The sequence below is a fragment of the Saccostrea cucullata genome, unplaced genomic scaffold, assembly GCF_032062105.1.
Source record: "Saccostrea cucullata isolate Sc308-1 unplaced genomic scaffold, CSIRO_AGI_Scuc_v1 ctg21616, whole genome shotgun sequence".
Classification (NCBI taxonomy): domain Eukaryota; kingdom Metazoa; phylum Mollusca; class Bivalvia; order Ostreida; family Ostreidae; genus Saccostrea; species Saccostrea cuccullata.
Genome location: NW_026935660.1, coordinates 1 through 6,080, shown reverse-complemented (window position 1 = coordinate 6,080; position 6,080 = coordinate 1). Strand labels below are relative to the sequence as shown.

The following is a 6,080-nucleotide window of genomic DNA, read 5'->3' as shown; positions in this document are numbered from 1 at the left end:
TTTGTTTCTTTGTTTGTTTGTTTGTTTTTTTTTTGGTTGGGGGGGGGGGGTCCGGGGTGGATGTTCAGAGAATTTTTTGTAAGGGGAAAAACATTATGATAATAAATAATAGTAAATAAATGCACAAATATCCCCTAAATGACCGTGAAAGTCTCATTTCCCTGAGGGCATTTTTTCTTAAGGTAGATTTTTTTTAACCACCTTTACATTCAAAAAAATACCTCTGAATCTAAGGGGTGAGGACCCCCCCCCCCTCATATAGTTCAGCCCAAACGATGATATATCGATACATTATCACCATTGGAGTCGGAATCAAATTGAAAGTGTGGGGGGGGGGGCTAAGTGTAAGTTAAGATAAAAAATTCAGGCCTACAAAAAATCTGACAAGTTAGGTTCCAACTTTCATTACCACATTTTTATTCCAAACACTACCACTTACCCCATATCTGACTTAAACTACAACATGTCTATAGAATGTTTGTAGAAAGTGGTGGTGGTGGTGGTGGTGGTGGGGGGGGGGGGGCTAATCCTGCGCCTCAATGTTCAATGCCTACATTTTGTCTGTCTTTGCAAAAAATGGGGGGGGGGCGAAGCAACCCCCCCCCCCCGGTTCCGACGCCTATGATCACTCAACCTCATTTCTTTGCATGCAGTTGCGCAAAATATCTGTCGAAAGAATTAAACATTTTGACGTGGCATAAAATGAGAGATATCTACTCCCTTATTGACAATACTGCAACCAAAGAGGAAGTAAAGCGCTTGGAAGACTCGGCATTCTCCACGCCATTTCTTCTTTCTAACACTTTTATAAATCTTTTGATTTTGATTAAAAATGGTGTTTCTAACAAATTTTGTATTGTTATATGTTAATCAATTCCCTCGTTTAAGGTAAACATATTGTCAGGTTATCAAACTTTGTAACATTTCAAATGAGGAAGAAAAGAAAGTAGAAGTTCAGTGAACCCTTATTGTTAATTACTCCTCACGATAAAAGGAATGAATTTATAAATAACACTCGAAAAAGGTTCAAATTCATAAATAATTATACTAAACAGCTCAAAAAAGATGATTAAATAGCAGACTAGTAGTAAAGATTGTTCCTATCATTACGTCATAGCTGCAATAATGTAGCCCTCTCCGATTCTTTTCTCTCCCCATCCCCAAAAAAGGAGAGGGATACATTATTGCAGCTAATCATTACGTACAATAATAGCGTGTCACTTTATTTGATCAGGTGCTGAAATTTCACGTGATGATCTCCACATTTCTCGTTGAATGGATGGTTGATTTGAAATGAAGAATACGACAAAACACTGATAATACTGACCAATTGCATTGATTGATTGTTTACGAGGACGGCGTACATTTGCTATCATTCCAATAGCAACGTTTTATTTCGTTTGATCAAACTTGCTGAAAGTTTTTTTATGTTGATCACTATGGGCCGATTTCATTTGTCACTGATCGGCGTACGCCGAATTGCGCCGGTCATATGACCAGCGTAAAACGGCTAAGAGGCAAATGAAGTAAACCGGCGAGAAAATTTGTAAAAAATGAATAATTACGCTAAATGATATTCAATTATTTAAGTTTTATCACTTTTTACATTATGTCTTAGTAGAATAATTCAAAATTCAATTTTAAAAAAAACATGGACCTCATGAAAAAAATTATTTTTCAGAAAATAAAAACATATTTTAAAGACATGTATGCCGTGTTAAACAGTATTTTTGCACAGCTGAAACCGAACAAAAATTTCTGGAGTATGATAAGCTACCAAAAATGAAGCATTCTTGCAAATTCGACGAAATTTTATTCGGTATTAACAAAGTACTGGTCAGGAAAAGAACACGATATTCTCATGTATATTTATAAAGGACTGACGTTTATCCTGGATCTGCGCATGTGCGCGGGAAAAGCATTGCGAGAATCATCAGGTCGAGGAAAATATTTTTTGTGACGTCTGTTCAGTGGGGGACACAAATAGACCAATCAGCTCAATGAGTTGCATTTTATGCATTTATGGGTTACTACATAAAATACTACATGTGTTTTTCAAAAAGGCTAGTTTTTTAAATCGCTCTCAGAAAGACATGATGCATTATGTACATTATTATCTACTAATTCCATGCTCATATTTGCATACAAATGATTAACAATGATGAAAATTAATGTTTTCCCCACTCCATTGTACAGGTCCGTTTGTTTAGAGTTTCCCCGTGCTGTACTGCTAGTGGGTATTCATTTTCGGTTGGGTGAACATTTACGGATCTTCAGTATGGAGCGCATGATGCGCAATAGATATTTTATGTCAAATACAATGTATGGAAAGTAATTTAAACTGCTATGTTTACACCCTGAATGGGATATCGTCAATTATCCCTTTTGGTTTTTTTAATATGAACTACATAACATATGTAGATGAAACTTACATTCCTTACATCTTGCCTTCTTAGAAATATAGTTGGGCTAATAAAATAAAATTGGTCAAGGAATTCCAGGCCTCTAAAAACTATTCCAGTATGAGGGCACAACCAAGCATTTCGATGAACACCATTAAGAAAAATTAATTCAGGTAGGTAGCATCGCTTTTTTTTTAAGTGGGTGGGGGAATAGAACAGTTAGAATAAAAATCAACTAGCTCGAAGAAATCTGACAAGTAAAATAGGTTCCTATATCTTTCACTACTAAATTTTATTCATTCACTACAATTTACCGCCAAACTCCAAATTTCACTTTCGAATTAGCCCGAGCCAATGCTGATAACCTACTTGCAAGATTTTTTATATTATTTTCAAGGGGTCAGAAATATTGTGATTCATATGTAAAGAATATAATTATATTATTAAGTAGTATTCTGGTTTTGGCATTCGGTATATTGTGCAGATTTATACATTCTATTCTGTGGAATACTTTTGTTGTTTTGAACCATCAAGAAATGCAATATCGAATGTATCTAATAACCATTTTGATTGATCAAATTGTATCATTTGTTTGTATTGGTTATTTCATTTTGGCACAACATGGTTTCCACACTTCTTTATCCATAGTCGCTGACAGCTGTAGAAGTTCACCCGACCGAAAATGTCCATTGAAAAGACAATTAATATTTTCCGCGGTACGGAGATTAGCGGAAAATAATTGTCTTATTGATTCGGAAATAAAGTTATCCAATGAAATTTAAGGTTTAAACTCACGTGACGTGAGTCTATGAGAAGTGTTCGAATAGCACGAGAAATCAGTTCTAGCCCGTCTTCTGAAGAAGACAAGTCAAAATTACTATGGAGGATATCGGGGACGCCGAAGTTAATCCTGAGATGCAAAGAATTATCAGCTCTGAGGTTAAAAAAAAGCGGTGGAATCTTCGCAAAATCAAATATTGTCGAGCATGCAGACCATGATGGATCAGAATTTCAAAAATTTTCAAACTTCAATGGAAACCACGCAAAAAGAACTTTCGTCTTCTCAGCTAGCCAAGATAGAAGAGAATATTTTCGGCACTTACAAGTTTAAAAGACACGGGAACGAAGCGCAGTATAGAGGAAACGCCCAAGTCATTACAAAACTCAGAGAAGCGGACGCTTGCCTGGGCAGTGCAAATATTACACTGGACAATGTAAACACAGCGAGGACGAAAATAGGAGAAGGTATTCAACTTCTTACCGAAAGGCAGAAATTGATCAAAATCGCTGACTCAAGTCCATTGGGATGGAAAGTTGTGGCCGAATATCAAGCAAACCCCATCGCGGATGACTCCGATGATGAGAAGAAAATATCGAGGGCAATAACGAGGGCAGAAAAGAAAGAGACACAACAGCGAGCAGCACGGAAGCCATACGATACGTCATTCAGACAACACGTTTTCAAGAAAGACGAAACAAAGTCACCAACATCTAAACCAGGAACCTGCTTCCGATGTGGCGGAAAGGGTCACTGGGCGAAGGACTGCAGAAAGAAAATCAGCGACTCAGAGATAAGTATTTTAGATACTTGTTTAATAAGAGATTCTGTAAGATCAGATCAAGAATTTCATTCAAATTCTCTTCTATTGTGTTCTGTCACGGATCAATGCTCTGTACAGCGTGTAAGTCCGGTGGGTCATTTAAACAGTCATTTAGACAGGTGGGTCGACACAGGTGCTAGCATTTATATTCAAGATATCATTTCTCAAGGTTACAAAATCCCTTTCAAAACAGTCCCAGACGATGTAGAATTGAAAAACAATAGGTCTTCTTTAGAAAATTCTGAATTTGTTACATCAGAGATAGAGTCTTTGTTGGCAAAAAAAACTGCATTTCAGAGGTTAATGATAAACCTGTGGTAGTAAATCCACTCACACACTGTAAAAAATGTGTTTAGATGATAGACACTTTCCTAAGCACTTTCTTGTCACACTTTTTGGGATGCGTTGAAATTCTAAACACATTGAATTTCATTACGTGTAACGGAAAGTGTTTAGAGCCAAAACACTTACATGTTTAGACTTTAAACACTTTACAAAACATGTTATGATACATGTTTACAAATTAAACACTTGGATGTTTTCGTTGTCTTCCTGCAAGAAAACTGAAAAAATAACAATTGTTTACATTTTAAATTTTATTCAATGAACATTCAAGCATGGATTTTTTATAAAGAATTTTAAATTAAATATACATTATATTTTTACACGCTGGTTTTAATTCTAACCAGATTAGCAAGCAGTTATTCCTCATGTCTGTATCAAGTTTAACTTCCAGCAATTTTTCACTGAGCAACACACGCATAATTTGTTTTCATCTGTGACCGTCAGTAGGTAATCCACTTGTTATTATTTGAGAATATTTTAGGTTGTTCAAAGCTATAACGAACAGCAGACTTCACAAAACTCATTTTCCCCTAGAAAGTAAGGAGTGTGGACTTGGAGAGTCAGTTTCTCTGATACGTGTATTTCTGCTTTCAAGTTCGATGTGGACCATATCCTGTAAGAAAGAAATTCAAAATTTATCAAAATATGCTCCTCACTGGCTGGATTTGTATTACCTTTTTTGTTTACATGTTTGATAGCTATTATTGTTTTACTTTCATTGAACCTCGTCTATATAACCACTATTTAGTATTGATACTGTTATAGATATTATTGATATTCTAATATATAATGTACTCCTTTCTAGATTTCAGGAATGCAATATATAACCAAAGGTAATCTTGATCTACAACTACATGTGCAAACGCATGTCTATTTACTTAGCCCATCTTGGTCAATTTATGTAAAATAAAAATAATAGTTAACATACCTTTTATCGCAGTAATGTTGCAGTTTAAATGCATTTCACAATCTCTTCATGGTTATCACTTTGATTAGCATTCACTTCCTTTAATCCATCTTCTTTAGCTAACATTGGGATTTCCTTTGTTTCGATAACCGCTCTATTTATCATTCGAATATATATGCGTCATTTCCGGGAAGATAATTCTGTACTTCACAGAAAAGTGTTCAATTTCTAAACACTTATATCTAAACATGTGTTAAATCTTAGCATCATTTAGATATAACACACGTTTAGACATAAGTGTTTAGCCGTTAAACACAATCTAACACACATTTAGACCTAAGTGTTTAGCCGTTAAACACAATCTTATACATGTTTAGGTCAAAACACGTAATGGAAGTGTTTATTTTCTAAGCGCATTTTTTACAGTGCAGTGGCTTTTAATAGATCAGGTAAACCTAGGTTGGTTTTAGACTGCAGGCATGTTAATGTCCATTTATACAAATACAAATACAAGTACGAGGACGCAGAGGTAGCTAGGGACATTTTTGACGCCGGTGATTTTGTTTTCACTTTTGACCTTAAGTCGGCGTATCACCATATTTCAATATTCCCTGAGCATAGGCAATATTTAGGATTTTCATGGACAATTAGGGGTCAGAAAAGATATTTTGTATTTAACGTACTACCTTTTGGTTTATCAACGGCAGGGTATATTTTTTCTAAAGTCACCAGGCATTTTGTCAAATTTATGAGGTCGAATAATGTGAAGATTGTCATGTACTTAGACGATGGTTTGAGCGGTAGTTCTTCACGGTCAGATGCTTT

At 35.5% G+C, this 6,080-nt stretch overlaps 1 long non-coding RNA gene and 1 pseudogene across 1 annotated transcript; one reads left to right on the top strand and one right to left on the bottom strand.

Moving 5' to 3' along the window:
- Positions 1-3,210: 3,210 nt before the first annotated feature.
- LOC134243528 (uncharacterized) lies at positions 3,211-4,332 on the top strand (annotated as a pseudogene).
- On the bottom strand, positions 4,333-5,678 carry LOC134243529 (uncharacterized). Its single transcript, XR_009987056.1, has 2 exons — positions 5,277-5,678; positions 4,333-4,961 (listed from the first exon to the last, which is right to left on the bottom strand). It is a non-coding gene; the product is annotated as an uncharacterized LOC134243529 (long non-coding RNA).
- Between the last annotated feature and the right edge of the window lie 402 nt (positions 5,679-6,080).